The sequence below is a fragment of the Hylobates moloch genome, unplaced genomic scaffold (genome assembly GCF_009828535.3).
Source record: "Hylobates moloch isolate HMO894 unplaced genomic scaffold, HMol_V3 SCAFFOLD_10, whole genome shotgun sequence".
NCBI classification, from domain to species: domain Eukaryota; kingdom Metazoa; phylum Chordata; class Mammalia; order Primates; family Hylobatidae; genus Hylobates; species Hylobates moloch.
Genome location: NW_026652285.1, coordinates 92,289,539 through 92,310,385, shown reverse-complemented (window position 1 = coordinate 92,310,385; position 20,847 = coordinate 92,289,539). Strand labels below are relative to the sequence as shown.

At 42.9% G+C, this 20,847-nt stretch overlaps 2 long non-coding RNA genes across 2 annotated transcripts; both read left to right on the top strand.

The window, feature by feature from the left end:
- Positions 1-969: 969 nt before the first annotated feature.
- On the top strand, positions 970-4,909 carry LOC116474270 (uncharacterized). The gene is made up of 3 exons (XR_004249648.2): positions 970-1,056; positions 1,456-1,573; positions 4,710-4,909. It is a non-coding gene; the product is annotated as an uncharacterized LOC116474270 (long non-coding RNA).
- Positions 4,907-11,183, top strand: LOC131384342 (uncharacterized). The gene is made up of 3 exons (XR_009215088.1): positions 4,907-4,952; positions 6,481-6,558; positions 11,108-11,183. It is a non-coding gene; the product is annotated as an uncharacterized LOC131384342 (long non-coding RNA).
- The last annotated feature ends 9,664 nt before the right edge of the window (positions 11,184-20,847 follow it).

Here is a 20,847-nt window from a genome sequence, read left to right as displayed (position 1 = left end):
GAATTATTCCCTAAGAGACGTGGACTAATATGGACCAAGACAACACCTTCCCTACTTCCCAGAAGAAAGCCATGAGCAGAGAGAGTATTCCATCTAGAAAAGAGGTTTACATCTTGACTTCCCTGGGTCCTGGTTCATTCGAAGTTTGCTGGTTAGCAATTCCTTGTAGCTAAAAATACTTGTAACATGATAGATCAATTACTTTTTACTTGGAGGAGTTTTTGACCATTTGGGAAGGAGGGGAAGGCATTGGGGTTCTTGAGGTCTTTCTCATTCTTGGGGGTGTTCTGGGTGGGAGGGTTGAATGAAGGGTCTCTCACTCTCCTTTTGCTACAGTAAGTTTTCTATGATCTCACTTCCCAGAGGGAACAAAAAGCAGAGAAATGGGCTTTAAATCCCATTTATATTCATTAACACCCTAAAGATGAAAAATACCTTTCCATTATCCCTGGGATAATTCAATCCCATTGCATAGGAAAATGTTATAAATCTTTGTCACTACAATCTCAGGGGCATGGGATTAGGATGTACTGTGCAGAGCAAACCAGTATGGTCCTGCCAGAAACTTTCCAGGCCTGTTGTTGAGCTGGGTTTAGAAACCAGTGTTAAGGCATTTAAAGCACAGCCTTCCCAAAGAGCTCCTGGAGATGTACCAGGGTCCTGAGCTTAGCTGAGGGAAACCCAAAGAGCCAACAGAGGGGCTTCTGCTCTTTGAAGCATAGGCCATAGGCTCCTCACAGTCACCAGATAATAATAAAATGTACCTAACATGTAGTGAATTCTTCTTCCACGCTATGAACTATGCCAACCTAATTCTACCTCTTCCATGCCTCCGTTTCACCTTTGTTGATTTATTTATCCATTTAAGATTTTTTTTCATAATTGAGGTACAGCTAATGCATGATAAAGTGCACTTATTGGATCTATGTCAAGTATCCACTTAAATGAATGTTTACCTATGTGTTCTCCATCTGATCACCATCCAGGCCAAGACGTTGAATATTTGCAGGGCCCCAAAAGTTTCCTTAGGCCCTTTCCAGTTAGCATCACCCTCAGGTAATTACTCTTCTGACTATAATCACCATTTCTTAGTTTTGCCTGTTTTTGAACTTCATGTAAATGGACGCTTCCAGCATGTACTGTTTTGTTTTTCTCTGCATAATGTCTGAGATTCATCCACATTTTGTGTATCAGTAATTCATTGTTTTTGTTGCATTGCACTATTCCATTGCATGAATAGATCTCAGTTTATTCACTGTTCTGCTGATGGATACTTTGGGTGGCTTCCAGTTTAGGGCTATTTGAATAATTTGTTGCTTCTTTTTTTCTTCATTGTATTTATCATTACTTGACATACTAAATATCTTACTTCTTTATTTGTGCTGTTCTGCCCTAGCTAGGATATAAACTCCATGAAGGCCAATTCTTTTTTCTTTTTTCCCCCTATATCTCCAGCATCAAGAACACTGCCTGGCATACAATGGACACTCAATCAATATTTGTTGAAAGAATGAACAATGGAATGATTGGTCATATTAACCATCATGTCTGGTGGCAAACCAAACTTGACCAGGTTTGCCTGGGACTTTGGCATTTAGCACTGAAAGTTCTATATCCTGGGGAACCCCTTTGCCCTGGGGAAACTTATGTTTGGCTTTTATTATGATTCCTGATTTGTAGCTGAGGACATTGACTCAGAAAATTTCAGTGACTTGTCCAGTTATCCCATCAGAGAGTGATGGAGCCAGGGCCACTCAAGGCCGGGTCTTTGATGAGAAAGACAGAATCTTTGCCCTTCAGGCTCCAAGGATGATAAGACTATCCTCTAACAAGGAGGGTTATAGGACTCATATCTACTAAGCTGAGGAAATTTGAGAGTTCTAGCATGTTGGAACTAATAGTTCTGAGTTTGATTAATACTTATGTATTTATATTTTTTGAGACAGAGTCTCATTTTGTTACAGAGGCTTGAGTGCAGTGGTGCAATCATCGCTCACTGCAACCTCAAGCCCCCAGGCTCAAGCGATCCTCCCACATCAGACTCCAAGTAGCTGGGACTATAGGCATGCTCCACTATGCCTGGCTAATTTTTGTAATCCTTGTAGAGGTGGAGTTTTGCTATGTTGCCCAGGCTGACCTTGAACTCGTGAGCTCAACTGATTCACCCACCTTCGCCTCCCAAAGTGTTGGGATTACAGGTGTGAGCTGCCACACCCAGCCCTGGGCTTGAATATTAGCACAACCATTTGCTGTCACTGTGAGCCTGGGGAAGTCACTACATTTCTCTAAGCCTTGCATTGGTGATAAGGGGATTCAAATTCCTCTCTCACAGGTCACTGTGAGGATTCTATAATTTGATAAATGGAAACAGTCAACTCTATCCTGACACATAGGGGCTTTCATTATTATCACTAAAAACTGTTGTATTCGTTTGTTCATGCTGCTATGAAAACATACCCGAGACTGGGTAATTTATAAAGAAAAGAGGTTTAATGGACTCACAGTTCTGCATGGCTGAAGAGGCCTCAGGAAACGGACAATCATGATGGAAAGGGAAGCAAACATGTCCTTCTTCACATGGCAGCAGAGAGAAGTGCTGAGCAAAGGGGGAAAAGCCCCTTATAAAACCGTCAGATCTCATGAGAACTCACTCACTATCACGAGAACGGCATGGGGGTAACCACCCCCATGATTCAATTACCTCCCACCAGATCCCTCCCATGACATATGGGGATTATGGAAACTACAATGCAAGATGAGATTTGAGTGGGGACACAGCCAAACCGTATCAACAGTTTTTTGAAATGCACTTGTTTCTAAGACATCCTTATCATCCCACATATAGTGTCATACTCAATGGTGAAAGACTGGAAGTCTTTCCTCTAAGATCAGGAACACTCACCCACTTCTATTCAACATAGTACTGGACATTCCAGCCCTAAATAATTGAAGAAAAAAAAAGACAGAAAAGAAGCCATTCACATTGGAAAGGAAGAAGTAAAATTATCTGTTCTCAAATGACATAATCTTATACGTAGAACCTAAAGGTTCCACAAACAGCCTGTTAGAACAAATAAGCAAATTTATCAAAGCTCCAGGATAGAAAACCAACACACAAAAATCAGCTGTGTTTCTATACACTAACAATGAAAAATCTGAAAAGGAAATTAAGAAAACAATTTTATTTATAATAGCATCAAAAGGAATAAAATATATAGGAATAAATTTAACCAAGAAGTAAAAGACTTGTACATTGAAATCTACAAAATGTTGCTGAAAGTAATGAAAGAAGACACCAAAAATGGAAATAAACCCCTGTTTGTGGATTATAAGCCTTAATATTGTGAAGATGCCAATACTGCCCAAAGTGATCTACAGGTTCAGTACAATTTCTATCAAAACCCCAATGATGTGTTTTGCAGAAGTGAAAAAATCCATCGTAAAATTCATATGTAATCACTAGGGACCCCAAATAGCCAACCAATCTTGAAAAAGAACAAAGTCAGAGAACTCACACTTCCAGATTTCATAACTTATGACAAAGCTATAATAATAAAAACTGTGTGGTAAAGGCATAAAGAAAGACATATAGACCAATGGAATAAGATAGAGGGCCCAGAAATAAACACTCACATACATGGCCAAATGATTTTGGCAACAAGGATGCCAAGACCATTCAATGGGGAAAGGACAGTCTTTTCAACAAATGATACTGGGAAAATTGATATCCACATGCAAAAGAAGGCAGCTGAAACTGTACTTTGCATTATATACAAAAATTAACCCAGAATAGGTGAAAGGCCTAAATATAAGAACTAAAACTATAGAACTCTTGGAAGAAAATATAGAGGAAAATATTCATGACATTGGATTTAACAATGATTTCTTTGATATGACAATGAATGCACATATAACAAAAGAAAAAATAGACGAATTATACTTCATCAAATTAAAAACGTGTGGATCAAAAGACACTATCAACAGAGTGAAAAGCAGAATGGAGTAAATATTTAAAAATCATATATGTGATGAGCAATTAATACTCAGAATAGGTAAAGAGCTCCTATAGTTCAACAACAATAAAACAAACCAGTTAAAAAACACACAGAAGACTTGAATAAACATTTCTCCAAAGAAGAAATTCCAAAGTTAGAGGACATATTAGAGCTGCATTTTTCAAATTTCAGATTGGGATTTTTTTAGTGGTCATGAAATCAGTGGAGGGGATCTCTGACTAGAATAGAAGAGGAATTACCAGGTGTGGTAGCACAGTGGATGAGGCCGACTAGCTGGTTTTGAATCCTGGCCTTGCCATTTTCTGGCTGTGGGACCACAGGCAAGTTACTCAAGGGAATTTGGGTCTCACTTCCTTCATGTATAAAATGGGCATAATAACAGTAGTTACTTCATGGGGATGAATTAATATTTATTAAGGGTTTAGAATAGAGCCTAGAACATAAGAAATGCTATATGTGGTTGCAATTATTGACATGACTTATTTTGTAATACTTAATGTTTTTGTCTATTTATGTATACATGTACATGTACAGGGCTATGATATAAAACACAGTTCTTAGCATGAGTTGTGTATTTCTTATTCTGATCACCCAGTTTATGCCTTTTTGGGGGAATGTACAGAACATCACTTACTGTTTCATCTCACTCTCCTCTGAGCTATGTACTGATATTAGCATCATCCCATAATGCAGGTGAGAATATGAAGACTCACAGTAGTGGGGAAGTCATGTCTCCACGTCCATGCAGCTCAGGAGTGGGAGAACCTGGATTTGAGTGAGCCCTGATTGTCGCCTTGAGAACCACCGTATTTTCAGAGCCTTGCCTTGCCTCTCAGAGGTGAGAGCCACCTCCATTTCAACACGGCCATCGCTGGAGCTGAGGCAGCCTTCTAGTCGCCCCAAGCAGGACAGATGCTCTTTGGCTCCTTTGGGTTGGTGAGTGAGGCTGCAAAATGGCTTTTCATTTCGTATTTGTGTGTGGATATACACATGTCTTTTCCCTCTCAGACTTTGGTTGTTGTCATCTTTCCTTTTTCCTTCCAGTAATAAAATCTAATCTAATTTCCAGTAGATGTAACTGAAATTTTATTTCCAGAGTTGGGTCCTGCAAAGCTGTCACTGACTCTGGGGACCTCAGAGAGAGATTCAGACTAGCATGGGGGGACAAATAGACCCAGGCCAGGGAATTGCCCTAATCTCTGTGCTGATTATGGCACACAAATAATAAAGATGCATCTACAGCTGGCTGGGGATCAATATCTCTGAAGAGGGGAGTGGAAAGAGGCTGCAGCCTCAGCAATGGGCAGGATCTACAGGCATGCACCGTTATGCCTAGCTAATTTTTATTTTTGTAGAGATGGGATCTTTCTGTGTTGCCCAGGTTGCCCTCGAACTCCTGAGCTCAGGTGATCCTCCCACCTTGGTCTCTGAAAGTGCTGGGATTCAGGTGTGAACCACCATGCCTAGCCAGTTCTAGGGGTCTTACAGGACACTGAGACATTTGGGGACTAGGTGGGCATTTAGTACCAGGTATGTCATCATCTATCCATGCTGCTGGCTGCTGGGACATCCTGATTCTCAGCCCATCTCAAGAGCAAGATGCCCCATAGCTGGTCTGGAATGATGACCACACTCTGATAGTAGAGACAAGATGCTGCCCTTCCATATAGGCAGTGACAGTTTTATTCATTCCAGAGCTATTCGGTCCTCCCAGAATAGCAGAATGTCAGGACAAGAGGGATCCTAAGGCTCTAGTAGAAAGGTGCATCCCCACATTTAGCATAAATGGGGCCACAATATCCTCATAATTCACACTGCTACTTGCAGGATGGCCAAGACATGCCAGGGCTCTGTTGAATTATCTTTGATCTTCACCTATACAAACTCTCAGTAAGAAGTTATATATAGTCCCATTTAATAAAAGATGACAAGAAGGCTCAGAGAGGTTATTTAAGTTGCTTAAAGTCACACAGCTACAGAGTTGGGATTTGAACCCAGTGTGTCTGACTCTAGATCCTCTAGGTGTGGTCCATGGGTCAGCAAGATTAGTATCACCTGGGAGTGTATTAGATATGTAGAACTCAGGCCCTTTTTCTATACTTTGGATCAGAATCTCTGTTTTAACAAGATCCACAGATGATGTGTGGGCATATTATAGCTTGAGAAGTGTGAATGTAAAGGATTTTCCTTCTCTTTGCTGTGTTTCATAGAATCTGGCTGTTACTAAATAAATGAACTGATTAACTAATTAACTGATGAAGAAGCAGACACATACCAACTTGAATTCCAGGGTTAAAGAGTAATCTTCAGCAAAGCATTTAATTTTCACAGTAGTATCAATAAACATTTGCAGTCAGGAGGAGAGGAAAGTGATTTCTTCACCAGGAGTTAGATAAAAGATCATGGTGGGTGCAAAGAGTAGTGAGCAAATCTACTTCATCTCTCCATTTTGTTTCTCTCCTAGGGAGCACAGATATCAACTGGACATGAAGGGCTGGGACAGGAGAGAGCCTGTGTGGAGAGGAGTTTCTTCCAGGAGGTGGTAAGAGAACCAATTCTCATTCATCAAGTGTCTACTTTATGCTAGGCACTGGGCTAAGTGCTTCACATATGCAATAGCTGTGGTTTCAGTCTATAAACCCAGATGAACAAGAACTAAAATAAAACTCCCTTTCCTTTTCCTTATCATTTTGAGCCCCCAGTTTGCTAAATAGGAGAAACCTAATCTCAGTTCATTTGGGTCCTACCTTGCCTCAGAATATGTCTAAGTTCCAGGGGTCTTTTTAAAATGTAAATTTAAATGTTTTAGAGACAGGGTCTCACTCTGTGGTCCAGGCTGGTGCAGTGGAATGATCATAGTTGATTACAGCCTAGAACTCTGAGATTCAAGCGATCCTCTTATCTCAGCCTCCTGAGTAGCTGGGACTATAAGCATGCAGCTTGGTGCCCAGCTGTATTAGTCCATTTTTGCACTACTATGAAGAAATACCTGAGACTGGGTAATTTATAAATAAAAGAGGTCTAATTGGCTCATGTTCTGCAGGCTGTACAGGGAAGAATGGCAGCTTCTGCTACTGGGAAGGCCTCAGGAAACTTTCAATCATGGCAGAAAGCAAAGGTCAAGCAAGATCGTCTTATGTGACCAGAGCAGGAGAAAGAGAGAGGGGGGAAAGATGCCACACACTTTAAAACAATCAGATCTAGTGAGAACTCACTCACTATACAGTACCAAGGGATATGATACTAAACCATTTGTATAAACTCTTCCCCCATGATCCGATCACCTCCCATCAGGCCCACCTCCAAAACTGGGGATTACAATTCAACAAGAGGTTTGGGTAGGGACACAGGTTCAAATCATATCATTCTACCCCTGATCCCTCCCAAATCTCATGTCCTTCTCACATTTTAAAATACAATCATACCTTCCCAACAGTCCTCCAAAGTCTTAACTCATTCTAGCATTACTCAAAAGTCCAAAGTCCCAAGTCTCTTTGAGACAAGGCTAGTCACTTTCTCCTATGAGCCTGTAAAATTGAAAACAAATTAGTTACTTCCAAGATACAATGGGGTTATAGGCATATTATACTTCCATTCCAAAAGGGAGAAATCAGCCAGAAGAAAGGGGCTTAAGGCTCCATGCAAGTCTAAAACCCAGCAGGACATTCATTAAACCTTAAAGTTCCAAAATAATCTCATTTGACTCTATGTCCCACATCCAGGACACACTGGTGTGAGGGGTGGGCTCCCAAGGCCTTGGGCAGCCCTGTGCCTGTGGCTTTGCAGGGTTCAGTCCCTGCTACTGCTTCCAAAGGCTGGCACTGAGTGCCTGTGGCTTTTCCAGGTGCAGGGTGAAAGCAGTTGGTAGATCTACCATTCTGAGGTCTGGAGGATGATGGCTGTCTTCTCACAGTTCCACTAGGCAGTGCCCCAGTGAGAACTCTGTATGGGAGCTCCAATTCCACATTTATGATCCACACTGCCCTAGTAGAGGTGCTTCATGAGGGACACTCCCCTGCAGCAGGCTTCTGCCTGGACATCCAGGCTTTTCCATACTTTCTCTGAAATCTAGCTGGAGGACCCCAAGCCTCAACTCTTGCATTATGTGCACTTGCAGGCTTAACACCATGTGGAAGCTGCAGTGGCTTACAGCTTGCTCTCTCTGGAGCAGTTGCCCAAGATGTACCTTGGCTCATTTGAGCCACAGCTGGACATGGAGAGGCCAGGATGCAGAACAGTGTCCTGAGGCTGTACAAGGCAGTGGAGCTCTGAACCTGGCCCACAAAGCCATTTAGTCCTCCTAGACCTCTGGGCTTGTGATGGGAGGGGCTGCATGAAAGTCTCTGGAATGCCACCAAGGGCTTTCTCCCATTGTCTTGGCTATCAGCATTTGCTTTCCTTTTAGTTATGCAAATTTCTGCAGCCTGCTTGAATTGCTCCCCTGAAAATGGGCTTTTCTTTTCTACCACATGGCTGTGCTGCAGATTTTCCAAACATTTATGCGCTCCTTCCCTTTTAAATATAAGTTCCATTTTCAGATCATTTATTTGCTCACACATAAGCATAGGTTGTTAGAAGCAGCCAGCCAGCCAAATCTTGAACACTTTGCTGCTTAGAAATTTCTTCCACCAGATACCCTAAATCATCACTTTCAAGTTCAAAGTTCCACAGATTCCTTGGGCAGGGGCACAATGCCTCAAAGTTCTTTGCTAAAGTGTAACAAAAGTGATGTTTGCTCCAGTTCCCAGTAAGTTCCTCATCTCCATCTGAGATCTCATCAGCCTGGCCTTCACTGTCCCTGTTACTATCAGCATTTTGGCCACAACCATTTAACAAGTCTCTAGGAAGCTCCAAAATTTCCCTCATCTTCCTGTCTTCTTCTGAGCCCTCTACACTCTTCCAATCTGTGCCTGTTACCCAGTTCCAAAGTTGCTGCCACATTTTCAGATAACTTTATAGCAATGCCACACTCCTCAGTACCAATTCTGTATTAGTTTGTTCTCATACTGCTATAAAGAAATACCTGAGACTGAGTAATTTATTAAAAAGAGGTTCATGATTCTGAAGGCTGTACAAGCAGCATAGTGGCTTCTGCTTCTGGGGAGGCCTCAGGAGACTTACAATCATGGTGGAAGGCAAAGAGGAATCAGGCACATCTTACATGGCTGGAGCAGAAGGAAGAGAGAGAGAGGGAAGATGTTATACACTTTCTTTTTTTTTTTTTTTGAAACAGAGTCTCGCTATCGCCCAGGCTGGAGTGCAGTGGTGTGATCTGCAGGCTCCGCCCCCCGGGGTTCACGCCATTCTCCTGCCTCAGGCTCCCAAGTAGCTGGGACCACAGGTGCCCGCCACCTTGCCTGGCTAATTTTTTGTATTTTTAGTAGAGACGAGGTTTCACTGTGTTAGCTAGGATGGTCTCGATCTCCTGACCTTGTGATCCACCCGCCTCAGCCTCTCAAAGTGCTGGGATTAGAGGCGTGAGCCACCGCACCTGGCCGATGTTATACACTTTCAAACAAGCAGATCTTGCAAGAATTCACTCACTATACAGTACCAAGGGGGATGATACTAAACCATTCATGAGAACTCCACCACCATGATCCAATCACCTCCCGCCAGGCTCTACCTTCAAAATTGGGGATTACAATTCAACATGAGATTTGGGTGGGGACACAGATCCAAACTATATTACTGGCTAATTTTTATTTTTGTAGAGATGGGGTCTTGCTTTGTTGCCCAGGCTGGTCTTGAACTCCTGGGCTCAAGTGATCCTCCCACCTTGGCCTCCCAAAGCTCTGGAATCCCGGGTGTGATCCTGGCCAGTTCCAGGGGTATTACAGGAAATCGAGGCATTTGGGTACTGGGAGAGACTATGGCATGTATTATCAAGTATGTTATCTATCCATGGTGCCAGCTCCTGGGACATCCTGGTTCTCAGCCTGTGGGTCCTGTGGGTTGCTGCTGGGTTCTCCTTTACCCTGATTGCAAGGCATCCTCTAACGCCCTCAGTTGTGTCCCCACTGCTCTAGCCCCCAGGATCTTTCTGTGGTGCCTGAACTGTCCTGGGAGCATGAATGCTGGGAGGTAGTCTCAGGATCTTCTGCCTAGATCTGAGACTCAGCTACTTCTACAGAGAAGATTTCTGAGCTGTGGTTGGGGACAGAAGCCCCCTTTGCTTTCACATTCCTGAGTCTATCTAGAACATCTGTCACCCTCCCTCCAATCTACCACACACAGAGATGTGTGTTGCTGGGGAGGATGGGAACTCCTTCTCTGAAAGCCCCAACATCTACTTACTCTTTGCTTCTGAGGAATCTTTTCTTCTGCTTGGGGGACAGGAAGCCCTGTTTTGACTCCACATTGTTTTCCTCAAATCAATATTAATATCCTAGCTCCCATAAGGTCTAAGCTTTCAAGTCTTTTCTATGAATTCTTAGCTGATATCCCTTCCCTGCATCAATGAATGCCTGGGAGAGTAGCCACCTTTCTGCCTGGGTGAGAAGGGCTAAGCACCATGGAGAACAAAGGAATATGGGTAGAAACATCCTTAGATTGTAACTCACAGTGTTATTTCATTTAATCTTGCAAGTCTGCAAGAGTTAACATTAGCTGCTAGTATTACTCTGAAAGACAGAGAAAGAGAAACGAAGCCATAAAAGAGCAAAAGATTTGCCCAAGGACACAGAGTTAACAAAATCTGGAGCCAAGACAGAAACTCAAGACTCTTACCTAGGTCTAGAGCCCAGGAATGTGAGTAAGACCATGAAGATTTGACTCTTAGTGTGACCACTCCCCAGCTGTGTGTCTTTGGCCAGATCCCCTAACCTCCCTTAGCATTTGTTTCTTTATCTTCAAAATGAAGATGATGGTGGTGGGACCATCTCATGGAGATGATCTATAGGTAATGATTACAAACATTTCTAGCACATGTAAATGCTCAATAAAGTTCAGCTATTATTAGTATATTGTTTTCCAAGCCAATAGAACACAGCATCATTAAAAGTCCTGGGATCTTAAGGTAAATCTCAAGATGTCATAATTGAAAGAAAGGGGCTTTAGAAATAAATCACTCCCACTTCCTTATTTTACAGATGGAAAAACTGAAGCCCAGGAAGGGAAAGGAGGATACCCAATGACACCGTTTGATGCTATTAAAAAGAAGAACAGATTTTGGTGAAAGGTAAAGGGTAAATTTTACAGAGGATGAAGCAGAGATGCCTGGGAGACATTCTGGTGGAGATGCCCAGCAGCAGTTAGACATACATGTTTTTGCTCAGCAGAGTCATCTGGGCTAGAGTCTGAGATTTAAGAGTTGCTAGCATTTGTGTGGCTAAAACCCCATTAGGGTGGCTGAGATTACCCATGGGAGGTGTGAGGATTGGTAAGAAAGGAAGGTAGGGGTGGAGTTTTAGGATTCACCAACATGTAAGAGGACAACAGAGACAGTGGCCATTGAAGAACCCCAAGAAGGAAAAGAAGGAGACACAGCAGAGAACCAGGAGAGAAAGGGGCTGCCAGAAAAAAATAAATGCAGCTTTCAGTTGCAAGAAGAATGAGTTTTGGAGAAGCCAGGTGCAGCAGGGAAGGAAAGGAAAGAAGGTTAAGTCAGGAAGTAGAGTTTGGTTAAGGCTAAGTAGGGGCTTGAGAAGTGTCTCTGAACATGATCAACCCAAGTGAGGGTTAATGATGGCCATGCTGTCTGTTGAGGACCATAATGATGAGCAACTTTATTGAGCACCTTCAATCATTGGAATTATAATTAATTATTCACTCATTTCTTTGTTTGAAAAAATAGAGCTTTGTTGTAGATTTTCTTTGTTTTCTGCCATGGCAACAGAAATGAACCAGGTGACAGTTCCCCAATCAGCAAGGTTTTGGCTGTGCATCCATCTATGCAATTGTTTTCTTGGAAGCTCAGACTATGAGCCGGAAGAGGTCTCGCAAGGTAAATCATTTGGCTGCTAGTCCAACGCAGAAATGTCTACAACATGCTTGGCACGTGGTCCTCCAGAATCTGCTGGAGCACTTCTAGGGAAGCTCATTGCCCACCCCGGGCATTCTATTTATGATTTAGTACCTGGAACTCCTACCTAGTTCTTCCTTACATTGACCTCTTTCTGAACTTCCACCTAAATGACCTATATCTGTCCCCTGGAGTCACATTGAACATGAATTTCCCTTTCCAGTGGCTTTTCTTATTTGAAAACATCTCTCGTGGTACCCCTTCAGACTTCTATTTTCTTGTTAAACATCTCTGTTCCATCATCCTCCTGTCATTCTTTTAGCCCCCATGAGGCACATAAGGGCACAAACTAAAGGACTGTCCTGGCACCAGCCCAGCTGCTACAGACTTAGTTCTGAATCAACCCAGGCACTTGCTTGTACCTCTCGTTAGTCTTTCAACCTTTTTATTGCTGACTCTGCCCACTTATCTTTCTGATCTTGGTCTTTACTTAACTGATTATTAATTTGAACCTTGGCTTCCGCATATACTAGCTGTGTGATTTGTGCAAATTTTTCAAACTTTCTAAGCCCCATTTTATTTTACTTTTATAATTTCACCTTATATCTTAGATTCAGGGGGTACATGTGTGCAAGTTTGTTACATGATATTAATATATTGCATAGATGCTGAGGTTTTGGATACAAATAATCCCGCCCCTCAGTAAGTGAGCATAGTGCCTATCAGTTAGCTTTTTAATCCTTGCCCCCCGCAGTAGTCCCCAGTGTCTATTGTTGCCATCTTTCTGTCCGTGAGTACCCAATGTTTAGCTCTCACTTCTAAATGAGGACATGTGATATTTGATTTCTGCTCTTGCATTAACTTGCTTAGGATAATGACCTCCAGCTGCATCCATACTGCTGCAAAGAACATGATTTTGTTCTTTTTTATGGTGCATAGTATTCCGTAGCTTATAGGTACCACATTTTCTTTATCCAGTCCACTGTTGATGGGCACCTGGGTTGATTCCATGTTTTTGCTATTGTGAATAGTGCAACGATGAACATGTGAGTGCATGTGTCTTTTTGGTAGAAAGATTTGGGATTTTTTGGGATATATATCAAGTAATGGGATTGCTGGGTCTAATGGTAGTTCTGTTTTAAGTTCTTTTAGGAATTTCCAAACCACTTTCTATGGTGGCTGAACTAATTAATTTTCCCACCAGCAGTGTATAAGCATTCCCTTTTCTCTACAGCCACTCCAACATCTGTTGTTTTTTGACTTTTTAAAAATTATCATTATGACTGGTGTGAGATGAGATGGTATCTCACTGTGGTTTTAATTCGCATTTCTCTGATGATTAGTGATGATGAGCATTTTTTTTTCATATTTTTTGTTGGCTGCTTGTATGTTTTCTTTTGGGAAGTGTCCGTTCATGTCTTGCCATTTTTAATGGGGTCTAATCCCCATTTAAAAAATGAAGGTAATAATTGTACCAACCTCATAGGATTATTGTGAAGAGTAAATGAGAGAATGTGTGCAAAGTTTTTAACATGTGGTAAGCGCTCAAAAACAGGTGAGCTGTTATTGATGGATTTATTTTAATTTAACAAACACGCCTAATTACTATGCATCAGACACTGTTCTAAATATTTTGTAAAAACTAACTCATTTATGTTTCATAATGACCTTGTGAGGGATAAATATTATTATGCCCTTTCTATAGATGAGGAAACTGAGAAGTGAAATAAATAATTATGCATTGTGTTAACACTTATTGCTCATGGTATCAATTAGCTTTTTCTCACAAACAACTTCAAAACTTCAGTGACTTCTGCCAGTGGCGACTGATGTGGGTTGGATTCTACTGGGCAGTTGTGCTGGTCTCATTTGGACTCACTCATGTGCCCACGCTTTTACTGGGGACTCTGCTCTAGGTTGGGTTTTCCTGGGGGGTTTAGTTCTTGCCATGCATCCCTCATGCTCCTTCTTGAACTAGTGGGTTACTCAAGGCAAGAAAGCCCAATTGTACACGTGTTTCTCAAGACACTGCTTGCTACATCTGCAAACATCCTGTGGTAGGCAGTCTTCTAAGATGGTCCTCAATAATCCCGGCCTCCTGAATTCATACCCTTGGGTAATCCCCTCCCTTTGAGTGGGGCAGAGCCTGTGACTTGCTTTGAACTGATAGAATACAGCAAAAGTGATGGGCTGTCAGTTTTGTGATTAGGTCACAAGAGATTATGACTTCTGTCTTGCTAGCAGATTCTCTTTAGTGTCTCCTTGGCTTGTGTGCTTTGTTGAAGTGGCCTGCACAGCAAGAATGGAGGGCAGCCTCCGGTCAACAGCGTGGATGGAACTGAGTCCTGTCAATAAAGCGCGTAAGCTTGGATGTGGAACCTTTCTCGGTGGAGCCTTGACGTGACACAGGTCAGCTGACTCCTTTATTGCAGTCCTGTACAATGTGAGACCCTGAAGCAGAGGACCCAGGTGAACCATACTGAGATCCTTGTCCGCAGGAACTATGATATAATAAATGTGTGTAGTGTTAGGCTTTTAAATTTGGGGGTAATTTGTTAACAGCAATAGATAACTAATGCACATTCCTTTGGCCAAAGCAAGTTGCATGGCCAGGTCTGGGGTAGGTGATTATGATTTGTGTATAGAAAGAGAGCATTGTGAAGCTACAAGATAAAGTGGATGGAAGAAGGGTAGGGTGGAGAATTGTAGTCAAGAATGCAATTCACCATGTGCACTAACTGCATGCCAGGAGACATGGACATGGGAGATGCAGAGCTGAGTGTGACCTTGGCCTTGCCTAGGGAAGCTGATGATCTTGTGGGAGAACCAGAACAGCCTTTTGGAGTCCAATTAATAATGTGCTCAACTGGCACTTGACACCGATTCCATGTGGAGCTTCCTGAAAATGTCACTACCTTTACCAAGAGTCCACAGAGGGAGTCTTACAATTCTGGGAGCATCCCCAGGCACTCTCAGGAGTGGAGAGAGCTCAGGTGCTTTGGAAATGCAGCTTCAGTGGCCCAGCTTTTGCCAACTCCAAGCAGAGACCTGCAGGCTATGAAAGTCATCTGTCCAATAAATAGGTCCGGGCAACCATGGAAACTGAAGCCTCATTCATCACTGATGGCAATCAAGCCAATAGGAGGTGGTTTGGCTGGGAATGAGGCAGGGAGGGAAGTGGCCACCATGAGGAGCCTGGTGTTGGCATGGGTAAATCTCTGCATACACTGTTACTTGGTCTGTGTTGGGCACTGTGCTAGGCATCATCTCATTTGAGCATTACAATGGCTCTATAAAGGAGGCATTATTGTCTCCATTTTGTAAGTGGGAAAGCTGAGGACCAGTGAGTGAAGTCACCTGCCAAAGGACACAGAGCTTTTAAGTGTTGGAGCTAGGATTTGAACCTAGAGTCACCTCATGCTAAGCTGCTGTTCTTTCCATAGGATGAGCTTTTTATGTCATCTTCCTCTTATTTCCTGTTCACCTTGATTCTAAGATTTTAGAACACTGACTGGTGCAGTAGAAAGAACACTGGAATAGGAGTCAGATTTTAACTGCCAAGGTTGGAACTTCTTGTATGATTCTGGCTAAGTCACTCTCCTTCTCAAAACCTGTTTTTCTCATCTGTAAAAAGATAGGTTTGGATTTTATCAGCGATGTCAAGTAAGTTTCATTTTGCATGCCAACTCCAGTGGATAGTGGTTGCAGCCTGACTTGGGATATTGATGAGGACTATGAAGCCAGGTTTGGGCTCAGTGGGAAGGAGTTTGATGCTAGGTCAGTGAAGTCTGCAGTGGTTGTAGAATAGGAGATGATCTCCAAGTTTCTTTGAATTCTTTGAGTGCGTTTCCCTTTTTCTATATTCCTTTTATTCTTAATGGGATTTCAATCAGGCTAAGCCAATCAAGAGAGGTCCCATTTGCCTCTACTGAATATTAAATTGATGTATGCAAATAGCAATCTGGCTGGATAGCCCAAGATCTGCAGGGGGATGAGACCACACAAAGACATATATGTTGCTGCTCTGATGGTGCCATTCTACTGCCCAGCATAAAACCCCATCTGTAGTGGGTGACCTGCGAGAGCACTGAAGACAATGCTTAACCCTGAAAATCATTGGCTAAAGGTTCATAACCTCTGTTAGGGCCATCAGCTCTTGAATGCTGCCCAGAATGCACCTTTCACCTGTATTCAACCAGAGGCAAATGTGAATGCTCTTTCCCTAGTTCAGTTTCAAGTCTCCTGCCTAGAATATAGGCAGGGGAGGCACCTACTCTGATGCCAGCCAAGGGCAGCTTTCCCACTGGTCACTGCATGCTGTCTTTCTGGATCTTTGATGCTTTGGACAGAGTTGGAGACTTGTAGTCGTTCCGTAGACAGCAAGGTTGAAGGCCTGAAGGCAGTCCTTTGCCCAACCTGGTGACATGATGAGCCATCCAAGGATGCTGTGAAACAGTCATGGAGTGCTTACTCTAACTTGCTCCGCCCCTGTCTACTGCAGTGTCAGCCATACAGCACCAGGGGGACCTCCCATCCCTCCCTGCCTCCCCTGTGCTGATCCTTCAAGCTAGGGAGAGACCGCAGCTGGAGAGTGGTGTGTGCCTGCAGCAAAGTCACCTGCTAGGCTTCCCCCAGGAGAGAAAAGGCCCCCTCAGGGCTCACCAGAGATGCAGTTCCCTTGAAAACATACTTTGATGGCTTAACAGAAATGATTGTATCAAGAAACACTTTCAGTCAATCAAAAATAACTTGCTGACTCTTGCTTCATGAAGTGGTTATGAGTCTGAAAACACAAATTGGATGCTTCGGGTAGAAAAGTATTTTGAGTCACCTTCATTCACCAGTGTAGAGGGCTAAGGGGCATGGAATCAGTGTAATGGGGGATATTGATCACCTTAAATATTTGTCTTTTCTTTATTCTAGGAACATTTGAATTATTTTCTTCTAGCTATTTTGAAATGTACACAGATTATTGTAAACTATACTCATCCTACTGATCCATTGAACACTAGGTCTCATTTCTCTGATCAAACTGTATATTTGTATTCATTAGTCAACCTGTAATAACCCCCCTGTCTGCTATTATGTTTGTTTTATATAAATTATGATACTCCTTCTCCATAAATTTATAGCAGAATGGGAAGCTTTGCAGGTTCATGCCTCCAGGGTCTTATTTTCTTTGGGTTGGTCAAAACAGTGCAGCAAAGCTGTTTTCTGATGTTTCAGACCACCTCCACCTTCCAGATCCAAGAGAGTCCTGTTTTAGCAGCTACAAATGGTCTAACTGTTAAGTTAGAAGCTTGAGTTGCATGGGGATGAAGTTTACAATCTTGTTAGAAGTCATAAGAAGCACAGGGAAGAGAGTTATAGAAAGAAATGGGAATTTCTTAAGCAACAGGCTGAAAGTGAAGGGAAAGTGCATGGACAGATGTCTGCCTAGTCAAGTTCACCGCTCATGTTGTGTCACTGGTGGTGAATGGGAAGAGCTATCCTTTCCCCTGCCTGCCTGGAGCCACATCCTGTTCTAAATTAGTACCAAGGCACTCTATCCTCAACACAGACGAGCACTTGTTTTCTTGCAGACGTTTCCATGTTTTATATACACATATGTACACAGATTCTCACTGTATCTTTATGTGGGCTCATTCTGCTTTGTAAACTGCCTTTTTCACTTAACTCTATAGTTGAACATGGCCTTGCTCTCTTTGGATTCATTTTGCTTGCTGTCTCTGGAGGCTATGCTGCAAAAATAATACTTTCAGTGCTGTCATAAATTTGACCTCTTTTATTCCAACCCCTAAGTCCTTCCACCCTGTGTCCCTCCAACTGATATTGCCATTGTTTTTAGAACTCAGAATCCAGCCTTACTCTGTGTTGGCTAGTCTGAATCAGTACAATGATCTCATTTGCACCTGAGCTTCTGTAGGGGGCTCTACATTGGGAACAGGTCTCCACTTGCTTCCTGGGAGCAGGGAAGTCTCAGCCAAAGAAAGGACATTGAAATCAGCTGGAAGAGACTCATCTGGTAATGACTCTTCTGGTGCCAAAAGTTAGAGGCTCAGCTCTCTGAAACCAACAGGGATGCCAGATACCTAGCCTTCAGAGAGGACTTAGAAACACCATTTCTGACCAGGCTTTGTTCTCGCATCTTAGCCATCATAGGGGTGACAATTGTTGCTGCTTCTCTTTTGGAGGTGTCCAGTGGGGTCCTCATGAAAGAGAAAGAACAGGACAGGAGGAGAGGACAAGAAGGAAAGGGGAAAAGGAAAAGAAGTGAAGGACTGCCGAGATATCAAAGAAGGAGTTTGTGTGGGACACAGGAATGGTTGGTTACTCCTCTGTCTTCCCAACCAGATCTAAGTTTCTTCAGCACAAGCCTGGAGACATTCTTTTCTGTGCCCCACTTCCTAGCACATGCTCTGGGGAAATGTTTGCTGAATGAATAAGTGAATGAATTAGTAGTGCTGGTGGGTTCCTGTACTGTGTTATGAGAAGTTTCCATAGGATTCCTGTCCAGTGTTCCCCCTTTCTCCCTGCCTTCCCAAACTGAGCTCATGCAATATCTGGTCCTGTCAAGAAGGTGGCAGCTCAAGGTCATAGAAACAACATAGGCTTTGGAGTTGGACAATCTGGGTTCAGACGCACCCTGTGCTGTGCACTGTCCTTGTGTCACTGAGCAGGAGGTTAGCCTTTCTAAGCCCCTGAGTTTCCTTTTCTGTAAAACGGGGATAATAACAGGGTCTGCCCTGAGGCAGAATCATTGTGAAGAAGAAACAGGATAATGATGTGATGCACCGGCTACTTCTCAAATTTTAAGGTACATAGGAATTGCCTGGAAGTTTGTTCAAAAAGCAGATTCTGGTTCAGCAAGTCTGGGGTGGGGCCTGGGAGCCTGCAGTCTGAACAGTCCCCCATGTGATACTGATGCTGCTGGTTCATTAACTACTTCTTGAATACATTCCACCAAATATGTTTACCCTCCCTTTCCCCTATGCTGGTCCATTGGAACCTTCCTGAATATTTTGTTTCTGAATGAGTCTCCAGGAAAGACCCAACCTCTAGTCTCCCCCTCGCAACCTTCCCACCCAGGGCTTATTTCTTTTTCCCTGGAGCCCGACTAGCAAACTCTCCCATAGCTCAATTTGTCTGATCATGGGAGTGAGGGTTGAGAGAGGTCAAAGCCTTAGAACCCAGCTTCCCAGAAGTTTCTCCAAGGTATTACTGCCTCTTCTTTCTGATGTATCAGTTAAAAGATTCTCTGGCTACTCTTCCTGGGGCAGGCACAGGGATGCCAGAGCTAGGGATGGCTCAGAAAACCTGCCCCAGGGCAGAAGAACAGCCCTGAGGTCAAGACTCGTAAGATCTGTGTTCCTCGCCCTGTGGTGGATAGGTGTGCTTATCTCATTGGGTCCCGGTGTTCTTATTTACAACAAGAGAGGGTTAGATTTGATCACTGGCCGTCAAACTATTTTCAGAGGAATCCTAAGAGTTCAAGGAGGTGTTTTGGGCGCTCCAGAAATCCAACTCAGAGTAAAAATATAATTTAAGTCCTTAAAAAACACTGTAAGAATCATAGCTAACACTTTGATCATATTCTGTTTCCAGGGCACGTTCTACAGGCTGCCCACGGGCTTTACATATTTAATTCTCATGCCTATCCTATGAAATAGGGACTCTAATAATTCCCTATTTTTCAGATGAAGAAATTGAGGCTAAGAAAAGTTAGATGACAGGCCCAAGTTCCCACAGCTGGTTCAGGGATGGTGCTTTTAATCTCTGTACAAAATACCACACGCATTCCATTGTGTTGTTTTCTGAACTTTAAAACATTTTGTAGGCCCCTAGGGTGTTATCTTAGCTTCCATTAGGGCTTCTGTCTTCTGCTCGTTTTCCTCATCCACGCTCTCAGCTGATGATGCTGACTGCCTGCCTATTCTACGGAGAAAATGGAAGCACTCACAAAAGAACGTTCACATTTTCCCCACTTACCTCCGACCTGCACTGGGGGTCATTTACTTTGTCAACATACTCGGATCTTTGTAAATGAATAGTTAGTTAGTGAAATTGCAGCTGCCAATGTCTCTTTAAAAATTGCTCCTGTATATGTCTGTTTCTGTGAAAGTTTTTCAGTATATACCCTAGTGCAGCACTCACAGGCTGAGAAAGAATGTTTTTTTAAGGTCAGCTGAAAATCCAGGCAAGGCTCGGGTGCATGTCAGGCACCTGCTCTCCTCACAGTGTAATAGTTGTGCAGTGAACATCACATCATGTTGTGATAATATCATGTTATTGTACGTTTCGGGTGCTACTTGACTGACTTTTAGTTGTCATAGTACTGACAGCTGATAAAGTGTCAGCAGGAAAATTGAAACTTAATGTTCAGCCTTAACATTACAAAAAAAGAAAAAGATAAATTAGACTGGAAATTTTGAAGGTGTATCCAGTGGAAATGGGCAAGATGAGATTTAAAACATGATTTTGCTTAACAGCTCCTAATGTTACAAGATACATTTCACAAGGGTTTTCTGCCAAACAGTGAGGATTTTGACTGGCGGAGAAACCCATTTGCTGACTCTTTCAAACAGTACTAGTAATAATAAAAGTTAACATTTACTGAGAGCTTTTAATATGCGAGGTACTGTTCTAAACACTGTACGTACACAAGCTCATTTAATCTTGACTTAAGGACATGGTGAAAGAACTGAAGCGCAGAGAGGGTAGCTAACTTGCCCAAGGTCACACAGCTAGTGAGTTGTGGATCAAGGATTTGTAGCCAGGTATCTTGCCTCCGGAGTCCACACTCTTGCCTCCTGTCCTTCTCAGTTATATGGCAGAACCACAACGCTGGTCATAACCAATACTCTGCCT